General features: G+C 30.6%; 3 long non-coding RNA genes across 3 annotated transcripts; 1 reads left to right on the forward strand and 2 right to left on the reverse strand.

The window, feature by feature from the left end:
* The first annotated feature begins 529 nt into the window (after positions 1–529).
* On the forward strand, positions 530–9,361 carry LOC144573259 (uncharacterized). Its single transcript, XR_013517918.1, has 2 exons — positions 530–581; positions 9,216–9,361. It is a non-coding gene; the product is annotated as an uncharacterized LOC144573259 (long non-coding RNA).
* Positions 841–1,533, reverse strand: LOC144573257 (uncharacterized). The gene is made up of 3 exons (XR_013517916.1): positions 1,403–1,533; positions 1,095–1,169; positions 841–983 (listed from the first exon to the last, which is right to left on the reverse strand). It is a non-coding gene; the product is annotated as an uncharacterized LOC144573257 (long non-coding RNA).
* A 307-nt stretch (positions 9,362–9,668) lies between the features above and the next one.
* On the reverse strand, positions 9,669–10,116 carry LOC144573258 (uncharacterized). Its single transcript, XR_013517917.1, has 2 exons — positions 10,046–10,116; positions 9,669–9,808 (listed from the first exon to the last, which is right to left on the reverse strand). It is a non-coding gene; the product is annotated as an uncharacterized LOC144573258 (long non-coding RNA).
* Between the last annotated feature and the right edge of the window lie 3,679 nt (positions 10,117–13,795).

The raw sequence follows: 13,795 nt of genomic DNA on the forward strand, positions 1-13,795 counted from the left end.
TAATAAATAGTAAAAAAATTCCAAAAAATGTAAAATTTGGTCTCCAAGCACATTTCAATATGGAGATCACATCTAACGGTTCGGATCGGTTGTTTGGACTTTCAAAATGAAAATATGGCGTGAAGTACAAACGCGTGGTGCTTCGCGTCTCACCCAAGTCCATCTCTCTCTCTCTCTCTATATATATATATATATATTGGATTGGACCGTTGATTCCGATCTTTTAAAAAAATGTTACAAACTAACCCCTCTTTCTGTTTTCGTATCTATTATTTTATTATTTTCTATGAACAAATGACAAACAAGCCAAGTAATTTGTTCATCATTTTCAAATAATTCAATCAAAGACTAATTCGTGGTTCAGATAGAATATCTTTTTTTTCATAGTTCAAATAATAAATTAGTGTAATAGTAGATTCACAAATAATATGGGAGGAATAGTGCGTTATTTGTACACTTCATCATATATAGAATAATATGATGAGGTGTTGAAATAAAAATGAGAATATATATAGAGGTATTATTCAGGAATAAATATTTAATAAACTGGGGGTGGCATGAAACTTAATTAAACAATAATAGTAAACTATTCATTACTTCATTCATTCAATCATTATGACACACAAATATATGTACAAACAAACTAATAGTATAGCTTGCTTGTAGCAATCAATGCATGGAAAACAATTGGGCTAAGATCGTTTTTCTCCATCACTACACACCATTTCAATACATCCATCTTAGCCTTGTTTTATTTTGGCACGCTCTTAATTTAAGTAATTAACACACATAAATTCATCAGATCACAGTACCCACACAGAAGACAGATAATTAATAGAAGCTCTCAATCATATCTGAATTTGGACGCTTATAATGAAGGTATCATTTGTTAATTGCATCCGCATGAGGTGCAGCTGCAGTTGGACCCGCACTTGCAATTGTTCTCGCCCGCTTCTGTTGCCATCTCAAATCCTCCAAATTCACTTCAATTAAAAAATTTAGTTTAGTGAGCAAAGAAAAATAAGATAAAATAAGGGTTATTTTTTCAAATTAATTAAAACAAAAGATAAAAAAAAAATATGAATATTGATTACCTCTTGGCAGGACCGAAACCAATGATCATAGTTTCTGTGGTGGTGATCTTCTCATCCAAGTCCATGGACCTCTTCCTACATATCAAATCAACCCAAATTCTAACTTAAATGCTTATTCACTTCAGATGTAATTAATACAAGGGAGAAGCATATATGCAATTAATTAATCTTAATTTCACGGGAGAAAAAAAAAGTCATGATTTTCCTAATTTCTTGCTCACCTAAATCATATTTTTTTTCATTTATTTGTTTTTACCAAGAAAATTAAGGAAAAAGTGGAGTGTTAAAATAAAATAAAATAAACAGACCCGCATTTGCAGTTGCCGCACGAGCAGTTGCTTCCACAAGAGCAAGACATGTTTAATTAGGTTGATTTAGAATTAATTAAGAGGAAATTGCTTGATTGTTTGGTTTGTGTAAAAAGCTAGGAAATTATGCATGTATTTATAGGCAGAAAGGAAGGTAGGTGGGACATCACCGTCCACGTGTCGCTATCTCGTTGTGGTGCTGACACGACTTTGTATGAGTTGGATTATATCTGCACTCAACTGCTGATCCTGTCATCTATCGACAAAAATTAAATTATTGTAGCAATTAAAATACATATAAGATGAATGAATGATATAATGAATTTTTCTTCTTTTCATTTTTTGAAGACTTTATTTCTTTATCAAGATTTCTTGGTTCTATTTTCTATTAGATCATGCATGCAAGTTAATTTTGCATCTTGTCACTTTCAGAAATTTATTTATAAATTATTTTGTTATTTTATTGCAAATTTATTATTACAAGTTACTTCAAGCGGAAGAAAAGATAAAAGGGACGACTTCTTAATTTCCCTTTACAAAATCCAGCTATAGATAGCAAATAATTTTAATTCATCCAGTTGGCAACAATTTTAATTTCTAACTTCTAATTTACTTCCATTAAAAAAAAAAAATTTCTAATTTACTAGGTTGCTACCTCAAGTAATTAGGTAAGATTAGGGCTGGCAACGAGCCGGCTCGGTTCAAGCTAGACCAATCTTGTGGCCCGCTTGTTTTAGCAATGAGCGAGTCATGAGCGAGCCAACATTTGGATCCGAGTTGAAAATGTTGCTCGCTTGTTTTGGTAACGAGCGAGCTGAGCCAGCTCGCGGGCCAAAAGCCCAAATGTATTAGATAATGTATTATATTACCATAAATTAAGTTTGTAACTAAATTCATTTATATTAAAATACTAAATCTCCAAATTCATACAAACATAGTTTACAAAATAAATTCATTAATACTAAATTCACACAAATTCATACTTGGACAGAGCTGGCTCGGCAGCTCGCGAGTGAGCTAGGCCCCAACTCAAACTTGTTAATTTTGGATCGACCTAGTTCGTTAATAGCTCGGTCCACTAACAAATGAATTGTCAGCGAGCGAGTCACGATCGATCAACGAGCTACGAGTTTTTTTGCCACCTCTAGGTAAGATCTATTATCAACCATTTTTTTTTTGAAACAAAAAGAAGAAATCACAAACCTAAGCTAGGTCAATATTAAATATCGAACAAGTGGTGACGACTTAAATCTTGATCATTATTAAAGATTCAATAGCTGATGATGACTCAACTCCTCACATTATTCTTTTTTGTTTCAACCAATGTTATCAGAACCGGACCGGACATTGACCCGGTAAAGCTCCGGTTCACTGGTTTATTGGTCGGACCGGTGGGTCAACCGGTTCAATTGTTGGTTTTTTATAATTATAATATTTGATATTGAGATATTATTTCTTATTTTAATAAAGTATTAGTTGAAGTAATATTTTATGTATATAACTTAATTTGAGCAAATAAAATAACTAAATAATTAAAACGAGAATATTTATATATTTTCTAATTGGTGTACGCTAGCTTTTTACAATTTATTACATAAAACATGAAAGTGACAATTTTCTTAAAAATTAAAAACAAATAGAAAATTATTTTTACATACAAATAGAAATTTTGAGAGAGATGAATTGTAAATTTCATCTTTACACAAATAAATAATGTTACATACATGAAAAAATAACAGTGTCTGAGAAAATAGTAGCATCATTTTTTTTTTGCAATAAAAAATAAGAATTAATATTTTTTTTTGTAATATACAAAAGTTAACCACTTGCTTATAATTTATTTATTTTTGCATAAGCATTCAACAATATATTGCTACAGTGTATATGAAGTAACAGGCTACTTCAGAGTTCTTTTGTCTTGAGCTATTCCCGATGCCAATTAAAAAAATATTAAATAAAAAGACTATTGGGCTAAAGAAAAGTGAGTTCTCCTGTATAACATTAATTACACTCTTGTAATGGGTCCCACTGTCATAATCTTCTTCCTCTCTTCACTTTTTTTTCTTTCGCTGATTTGTTCTGTTTTCTTCAATTTATTTCACTTCAAATTTGAATATGCTTTGAACCGGATTTTTTCTCAACTGGTTCAGCGATTTTTTGGATATAACCGGCCGGTTAAACCGGTTTTTAACGGTCCAATAGCATAAACGATTCTTTAAACGAACCAAACCGGACAGGTGGGCGGTTCCGGTTTTTCCGGTCCGACCGGCCGGTCCGGTCCGGTTCTGATAACACTGGTTTCAACCTAATTTTATTTAGTCTTGTTGATCAAATTTGTATATTTGAATACTTTGCCTAGATCTATATTTAATAAGATGGATACGCGTAACTTCTTTTTTTCATTAGTTTATAATTAGGTACAACTGTATAGGAATATATATGTAGCAAATAAACATTAGCATGCAACTTTGGATAAGAATACATGTAAAATGAGTTCATAGTTGCTATTTTCAGATATTTTGACAAACGTAAAATCATGTGAATAACATTTCATCGTCTAAATACACAATGAATATGCAACATTATTATATTATAATTTTTTTATCATATTTGTGATATTAAATACATCTTGTATAGTTCATTAGTATTTTCACTTATTTATCATTTTTTTTATCAGACTTGAGGGAAAGTTTATCAGTTTGTTTACTTTGTGAAAATTAAAATTTTATTTTTTTAGGATAGGTATAAATACTGAATCATTTGAAATTTTCAATTGTGCTTCTTGATATTTTTTCTTTTCAACCATTAGAAAGGACAGTGGAGGCCTGCCACTCAAAAGTCAACTCGACCCCCCACCCAAACCCCCATATGCCAAAGCCACGGTGCAAGAAGCTGTGCATTTGAACTTGCATGATAACCAACTGCAGTTGGGAAGTACACCTGATTCCAGGAGATGGAGATGGAATAACAATGGTACCTATTCCTCAAAATCGATCTATCAAGCAATTATAACAGCAGGAAAGGAGAGATGGCCTTTTCCAGAAATATGGAAGTGTAAAGCTCCACTCAAAGTCAGGATGTTTGCTTACTTTGTGCTAACCAACAAAATCATGACCCATGACAACATGTTTCAAAGGAATATGCAGTGCAACCTTGGTTGTGCGCTATGTTCAAACCCCCTTGAAACAGTGGGTCATCTTCTCTTTGAATGTCATTATGCAACACAGGTATGGCAATTTGTCTACCAAAGGTTGGGGCTGGTCAAGCTTGTCAGGAGGGAATCGGTTGTCGGTACATGGGAAGCATCATGGGCTCACACGAAGGCTACTAGAACGATGTCTAAACGACCATGGGCTTCGTACTTCATGTGTGTTTGCTGGGGAATTTGGAAGCAAAGGAATGAGAAAATTTTCAGGGGAAGGTCTCTGCCACCAGATAAGCTGGTGGAGAAGGTGCTGCAAGATGGCTTATTATGGCTTCTAAACTGCTAGGAGTCTTACGGGGGGTTAGTTAGGGGAAGATGTTTCCTTTCCCTCTCTGGTTGTAATACTGTGTAGCTCCTACATGGTTCTCAAAAAAAAAAAAAAGAAAGGACAGTGGAGGAATCTATTATTGTTAGAAGCGACGGCTCACTAGATTCGTATTAGAATTCCCCACTTTCCAAGAATATTTTTCCCTTCGTGTTAATTCATCTATCCATTTTGTTAGATTATTATTTTTACTCGTATTTTTTCATGTCTCTAACCTCTGTTACAAATCAATTTTACTAGTCTGATTAGTACTGTACTAAGTTGATTTGTGCTAATTTTTCTTAAGAGCAGATTTAAAACTAAATCATCTGGACAATTTTAAAATTCTAATTATGTATATTGAAATTTAATTTAATTTTTTGTTTGTTAATTTTTTTTTATATAGTTTAGTCTTTCTCATACAATGACAAAGGTGTGCTTGTAGTTTAGTGGTCAGAGTTTTATTCAGTGTTTGTTAGATCTTGGGTTCAATTTTTAAGTGACTATATATATATTTTTTTTGCCTTTTTGCATGTTATGTATTTTATAGTTTAGTTCTTATTCAAATTTTTTAGTTTCATTTCTGTTTGTGTTAAGCATGTTAATTTGAGACGATTTTTTCTTAGAGACTTTCATATTTTAATTTCTTCCATATTAAAAAAAAAATAACAGGCAAAAGAATTTCATTCATGCTTTGTTTTTTCTTCATCTAAACTATAGTTTCATTATTTAACAATCAAAATTCAACATTTTGAAAAATAACAAAATTCGGCAGTAAGCGAACTAACTGCGTAAAAAAAAAAGTTACTAAGAAACATTAACATCAATATAACACCCGGTAAATTTCATATTTTATTTTCTTGAAATTATTTTGAACATAAACGTGAAATTGAAAACTTGAGGGTTTATTTTATTGGAAATTTATGGTTAGTGGGATTGATTTGTAAAATATGAAAACCTAAGGTTAAAATAGAAGATATACATGTGGGACCACGCCTTTATTTTCCCATCCTTTATCCCTTTTGTTCTCTCTCTTTGACCAATACTTGGAGGGGTAAGGGGGTGTCAGATGGGCATTGAACCAAATTCTGTTCGATGGGCTGTTGGAATCGTCAGATATGCTTTAGGATTCGCGTCTGTAATTTTGCATCTGCTTTAAAATCCGTACACACAAATCCTAAAGTAGATCCGACGGTTCCAACAATCCATCGAACAGGATTTGGTCCGATGTCCATCGTAAACTCCCTCTCCCTGCTTGGAGTCCCTTCTCGGACCTTCTCCTCCCTTCCACTGTTGCTTGCGCAAAAGAAAAACAGAAAGAAACAGAGAAATTGAAAAGGAAAAAAGAAGGGATTATATCTCTTGCTCCTTGATCAATCCCATGGATTAATTTGGGTTCTTGCTCCCTCAGTCGTGTTGTGCGGCTATGATTTATTCTCTTCCCTCTTCTCTGTTTACTCTCTGATCTGATTAGGGCTTTGGTAAATCATGATAAATGATAAAGCGAGCACTATGGTATTGTGAATTGAGTTTCCGTTTTTTTTTCTTATTGGGTTTGAACCCGTTAGCCATGGTTGGCTTATTTTTCTACCCGATGTATTTATGGTGCTACACCGAGTTAGTATTGGATACCTTTTTAATTGTCAAATACTAGTACCGGAATGAACTAGTTTTATAAATTTCATATTTTATTTATACGAATAACTTCGTATAATTATATTCTTGTTTATAATTCAATTATTTATTTATTCATACAAATCAAATTTTAATTTCTTTTCCAAATGGTTCAACAGAACTTGTAACGAATTTTTAAATTCACGAACTACTCGGAATAATTACCATTAATTTATAGAATTTATATTTTAGATTCAAATTCTTAACACATTAAATTTATAGTTTGATTATATCTCGAAATTTTAGTTTCACTTTAAAATTAATCAGACAAAAATTTGAAAGGTCGTTTAATTAAACAAAAATCAGCAGCCTTTTATAGTGCAAAAAAAAAAAAAAAAAAAAAAACACCGGGTCGTGGATTTTTTCCGCATTTTGGCCATTTTTAAAATTTTAATTAGACCTTGGTTTTTTTTATTAAAATATTTTAATAATTGGGTAAAAATAAAAATGTCGGACTTATACTTGAATCTTGATTTATTAGACTATTGGATTGTTGGACACTTGCATATTAATCTGAACCGAAATGGAAGTTATATGAAAGTAATTAATTAAAAGATGTAATAATTCCAATAGTTATTTTTAGTACTTGAACATTGATTGGAGATAGAATATAAGAGTACATAAACATATGGATGATTTAAATGAAACTACTAAACATGGTATAGCATCAAATTTTATATGAACTAAACAAACTTAAATTATAATATAGGCATAATTGAGAAAGAGGCTGATGGGACAGAGGGTTCAGGAAGAACATACTGATGGTGATCTCGCATGTGCTCTAAGATATCAGGTGCGAGGTTATTGGATTAGTCTGAGATTCATGACTAGGAATTAAATCGTAACTCACCGTGTATTTTGAAATATTTGATTGACTGCATTGATTGAACTATTGCATCATATGCATAGCCCAATACAATTAAAACTGAATTACAGGTAAGTCTGTTGACAGTCATGTTGATATTGTTTATCGATTGGTTGATTCTTATTACAAATGATTGATTGAAACCACAGTGATTGAATTGATTGAATATTGAATACTGTAATCCTTGAACCTTCATATAGTGGAGAACAATGATTAATATATCATAAAGTCTAGTTAGCTACTAGACTTTACTCCAGAACCCTTATGCGCATATAGTGAATGGCCCCAACTAAATCCAGTACCGGTTGGATAGGGGATATTGAATAAATGTGAATTGTGATTGGGAAACTAATGAACTGTGGTAACTGTTTTATCATTTATTTTCTTTCCAATAATGACAGTATTGTAATATTGTTTTTGTATTGGTTCTGTTAACAATATGTCAGAATAGTTAGAATGGTATAAGCCATGACATGACAGATACATGTTATAGTATCTTTCAGTATTTTCAGACTAGAAATTGTAAAGTTAAGAAACCAAATGTTACCAGACTTAGTGGTTCTAAAGATTAGGTTCCAAACGGTACCTGACTTTATGGTTTAGAAGATTTTGACCCAAATCATTTATTCTGATAAGATTTTTAAAGTTATGATTTAATGATAAAATATTTGTTATTCAATTGGATACTATTATTGAGCATTTAAATTCGTCATTATAAAATAAACTGATTGTTTCTCGGACGGTGATTTTATTCTGAATATGGATTTCCTTCGAATCCAATAATCTGAGTGGCAATCCGCACTGAGAAATAATTTATTATTTCTTACTCGTTTCCCCTTATGGGTTATAGGTTCATTATGCAAAGTCAGAGAAACGCTTCCGGGTTATAATTAACAGTAGGGCCACTTAAAGATATGGGATTTGAGGTTATTTTATCTGATATGATGCATATAATATTTCTCTAGTATCATCCACAATAAATGTCAGGTAATTATTGTTAATTATTTGGGATGTGGCAAAAATATAATGGATGTTATTGATAATGCATAAAAAGATCCATGTCATGTGTTACGTATATTGAATGGTAAATAGACACGGTAGGATCGTTGCACCTCCGGATTGAGGGTGTGACAGTCAAGCTTTCATGATATATTTTGTTTCTCTACTGAAGTTAAATGCTAATTAAATACGAGCCTTAAATAAAACATATGAGTAATCATGTGGTTCAACCTCTCTGTTTTTTTTTTCTTTTCTTTTATTTTTTTGTTGAAAGGTTCATGCCTCTTTCTTAGCATTGAAAGTCAACGGGTTGATATTTTCATGCACAGGTGACACCCTGTGCAAATAGTTTGTGCCGAATGAATAAAGTTATACATATATATTGAATCGGACTGTTGATTTTGATTTTTTTTTTAAATGTTACAATCTAACCCCTCTTTCTGTTTTCATATCTATTATTTTATTATTTTCTATGAACGAATGACAAACAAGCCCAGTAACTTGTTCGTCATTTTCAAATAATTCAACCAAAGACTAATTCATGGATCAGATAGAATATCTTTTTTTTTTCATAATTAAAATAATAAATTAGTGTAATAGTAGTTTCACAAATAATATGAGAGGAATAGCGCGTTATTCGTACACTTCATCATATATAGAATAATTTGATGAGGTGCTGAAATAAAAATGAGAATATAGAGGTATTATTCAGGAATAAATTTTTAAGAAACTGGAGGTGGCATGAAACTTAATTATACAATAACAGTAAAAAAAATCATTACTTCATTAATTCATTCATTCATTATGACACACAAATACATGTACAAACAAACTAATAGTATAGCTTGCTTGTAGCAATCAATACATGCAAAACAGTTGGGCTAAGATCGTTTTCTCCATCACTACACGCCATTTCAATACATTCATCTTAGCCTTGTTTTATTTTGGCACGCTCTTAATTTAAGTAATTAACACACATAAATTCATCAGATCACAATACCCACACAGAAGACAGATAATTAATTGAAGCTCTCAATCATATCTGAATTTGGATGCTTATAATTAAGGTATCATTTGTTAATTGCATCCGCATGAGGTGCAGCTGCAGTTGGAACCGCACTTGCAATTGTTCTCGCCCGCTTCTGTTGCCATCTCAAATCCTCCAGATTCACTTCAATTAAAATTTTTAGTTTAGTGAGCAAAGAAAAATAAGATAAAATAAGGGTTATTTTTTTTCAAATTAATTAAAACAAAAGATTAAAAAAAGATATGAATATTGATTACCTCTTGGCAGGACCGAAACCAATGATCATAGGTTCTGTGGTGGTGATCTTCTCATCCAAGTCCATGGACCTCTTCCTGCATATCATATCAACCCAAATTCTAACTTAATGCTTATTCACTTGCAGATGTAATTAATATAAGGGAGAAGCATATATGCAATTAATTAATCTTAATTTCACGGGAGAAAAAAAAAAGAGCCATGATTTTCCTAATTTCTTGCTCAACTAAATCATATTTTTTCATTTATTTTTTTACCAAGAAAATTAAGGAAAAAGTGGAGTGTTAAAATAAAATAAAATAAAATAAACAGACCCGCATTTGCAGTTGCCGCAAGAGCAGTTGCTTCCACAAGAGCAAGACATGTTTAATTAGGTTGATTTAGAATTAATTAAGAGGAAATTGCTTGATTGTTTGGTTTGTGTAAAAAGCTAGGAAATTATGCATGTATTTATAGGCAGAAAGGAAGGTAGGTGGGACATCACCGTCCACGTGTCGCTATCTCGTTTGTGGTTCTGACACTATTTTTTATGAGTTGGATTATATTTGCACTCAACTGCTCATTAAAATACACATAAGATGAATGAGTGATATAATGAATTTGTCTTCTTTTCATTTTTTGAAGACTTTATTTCTTTATAAAGATTTCTTGGTTCTAATTCCTATTAGATCATGCATGCAAGTTAATTTTGCATCTTGTCACTTTCAGAAATTTATTTATAAATTATTTTGTTATTTTATTGCAAATTTATTATTACAAGTTACTTCAAGCGGAAGAAAAGATAACAAAGGGATGACTTAAATAGTTAAATTTATTATTGCAAGTTATTAGGTTGTTTCAAAATCACAAACCTAAGCTAGGTCAAATATTAAATATTCAACAAGCAGTAACGACTTAAATCTTGATCATTTTTCTGATTTACAAAAACATAAATCACGAATCTAAATTAAGTCGTAGTCATTATTAAAGATTCAATAGCTGGTGATGAGTTAACTCCTCACATTATTCTTTTTTTGTTTCAGCCTAATTTTATTTAGTCTTACTGACCAAATTTGTATACTTGAATACTTTTTATAGATCTATATTCAATAAGACGGATATATGTAACTTTTTTTTTCATTAGTTTATAATTAGGTACAACCGTATAGGTATACCGTATATATATGTAGCAAATAAACATTAGCATGCAACTTTGGATAAGAATACTTGTAAAATCAGTTCATAGTTGCTATTTTCAGAAATATTGACAAACGTAAAATCACGTGAATAACATTTCATCGTATAAATGCGCAATGAATATGCAACATTATTATATTATATTATATTTTTTAATCATATTTTGTGATATTAAATACATCTTGTATAGTTCATTAGTATTTTCAATTATTTATCATATTTTTTACCATACTTGAGGGAAAGTTTATCAGGTTGTTTACTTCGTGAAAATTATAATATTTTTTTAGGATAGGTAGAAATACTGAATCATTTCAAATTTTCAATGGTGCTTCTTGATCTTTTTTTTTTCAACCATTAGAAAGGACAGAGGAGGAATCTATTATTGTAAGAAGCAACAGCTCACTAGATTTGTATTAGAATTCCCCACCTTCCTATCCATTTTGTTAAATTATTATTTTCACTTGTATTTTTTCTTATCTCTAACCGTCTGTTACAAATCAATATTATTAATCTGTTTTGTACTGTACCAAGTCGATTTGTGCAAATTGTGCTTAAGAGCAAATTTAAGACTAAATCATCTGTACAATTTTAAAATTATAATTATTTATATTGAAATTTAATTTAATTTTTTGTTTCTTTAAAACTTAAATTTTTTTCTTAAATTTTTTTATATGATTTTTCCTTCTTATTCAAATTTTCTAATTTCGCTCCTTGTTAATTTGAGATGATTTTTCTCAAGGACTTTTATATTTTATGTCAAATTAACTGAAAATTTCTTCCATATTTAAAAAAAAAGGCAAAAGAATTTCATTCATTCTTTGTTTTTTCTTCATCTAAACTATAGTTTCATTATTAACAATCAAAATTCAACATTTTGAAGAATAACAAAATTCGGTAGTAAGCAAACTAACTGCGTAAAAAAAAAATTACTAAGAAACATTGACATCAAGCTTTAATGATATATTTTGTTTCTCTACTGAAGTTAAATGCCAATTAAATACGTGCCTTAAATAAAACATCTGAGTAATCATGTGGTTCAGCCTCTCTGTTTTTTTTTTTTTTTGTTGTTGAAAGGTTCAGCCTCTTTCTTAGAATTGCAAGTAAACAGATTAGATATTTTCATGCACAGGGTGTAGGGTTAGATATTTTTATGCACAGTGACACACTGTGCAAACAGTTTGTTTCGAATGAATAAAATAAGCACGTTGGGTGTCCGATCCGCCAACGGCTACGATTGAAAGATGAAACTTCGGATTTGATCTCAGCCCTCCAATTACATAATTTATCTTCTTTTATTAAATACATCTGATTTATGTATATAAGTCTAAATTTAGTTAAAAACATACTCACCACATATGTTGCCACACAATACGTTACAATTAAAATTGAACAAATATGAAATTTAGCGATATATTTATCAATTTCCTTATTTCTTTGTTTCCATACTTTTCCTCTTCAATTAAGAAGACTCCACATTCTATCTTTTTATTTCTTTGTTTCCTTACTTCTTCTTTGTTTCTATATAGATCACAATGAAAATCATTTTTTTTTTATTTCCTTATTTCTCTTTCTTTGCTTCTATACATATTGCTGTGGGCAATTTAGAATATATTTCCAATATATAATATATCAATGTGTGTGTGTGTGTATTCTAAATTGAAAACAAAGAAGGAGAAAAATATAAATTGAAAACAAATAAGAATATAAATTGGAGCGTGTGTGTGAATATATATTTCTCTTATAATATGTGTGTGTGTGTGTGTATATCCTATACATACACATGATAACACTTTTTATTTATGTTTTTTGATATCATTATATGTCGATATTGAATTGTTGTATGGTATTTGATATTAGATTCGAATCGAGCTATTATTTGATATCATTGGTACTTAAAAATAAAGAATCATCACATCATCAAATTGTTATCAGAGTTCATGATTTTTTAAAAATACAGAATCATATAAATTTTCTATTAACATGTGTCTTAATTTTAGATAATTATTATTTTCATTGATATATATTTTTCTTATAATATGTCACCGTTGCAATGCACGGGTATGATACTAGTGTATATATATAGAGGCTGGCTAAGATCAAAGTGGTAGTTTCTGAGCTTTGGTGCTACCAATTCGTTTTTCAATTTTAAAAGTTCAAAATGTCGATCCGAACCGTTCAAGTTGTTCTCCATATTAAATTGTGCTTGGAGACCAAATTTTACATTTTTCTGAATTTTTTTACTATTTATTAATCCACTTTGAAAATCGCTGATCCAACGGTGGCTTAACAAAACAGTAAAATCAGAAGCCACTGTTGGATCAGCAATTTTCAAACTGGCTTAATAAATAGTAAAAAAATTCATAAAAATGTAAAATTTGGTCGCCAAGCACAATTTAATATGGAGAACAACTTGAACGGTTCGGATCGACGTTTTGAACTTTAAAAATTAAAAAATAAATTGGTAACACAAAAGCTTAGGAACTACCACTTTGATCTTAGCCAACCTCTATATATATATATATATAGGAATATGCTTGCATGCTATGCGTAGCATAGCTCCCCTCCGTGCAACGGCTCAATATTTAATTTTCAAAATCCTAACGGTCGATTCGAACTGTTCATCTTGTTATCTATATTAATATATGTTTGGAGACCAAATTTTATATTTTTTAAAATTTATTTACTTTTTTTTTTAGATTTATTGAAAATCGCTCTTTTTTTATGGTCCAGATTTGCTAAAAACAGTGATTTTCAATAAATCTAAAAGGATAGTAAAAAAATTCCAAAAAATGTAAAATTTGGTCTCCAAACACATATTAATATGGAGAACAAGTTGAACGGTTCGGATCGACCGTTAGGATTTTGAAAAGTCAAATATTGAGTCGTTG

This window comes from Carex rostrata, chromosome 21 (genome assembly GCF_964058835.1).
Source record: "Carex rostrata chromosome 21, lpCarRost1.2, whole genome shotgun sequence".
In the NCBI taxonomy this organism is placed as follows: Eukaryota; Viridiplantae; Streptophyta; class Magnoliopsida; order Poales; family Cyperaceae; genus Carex; species Carex rostrata.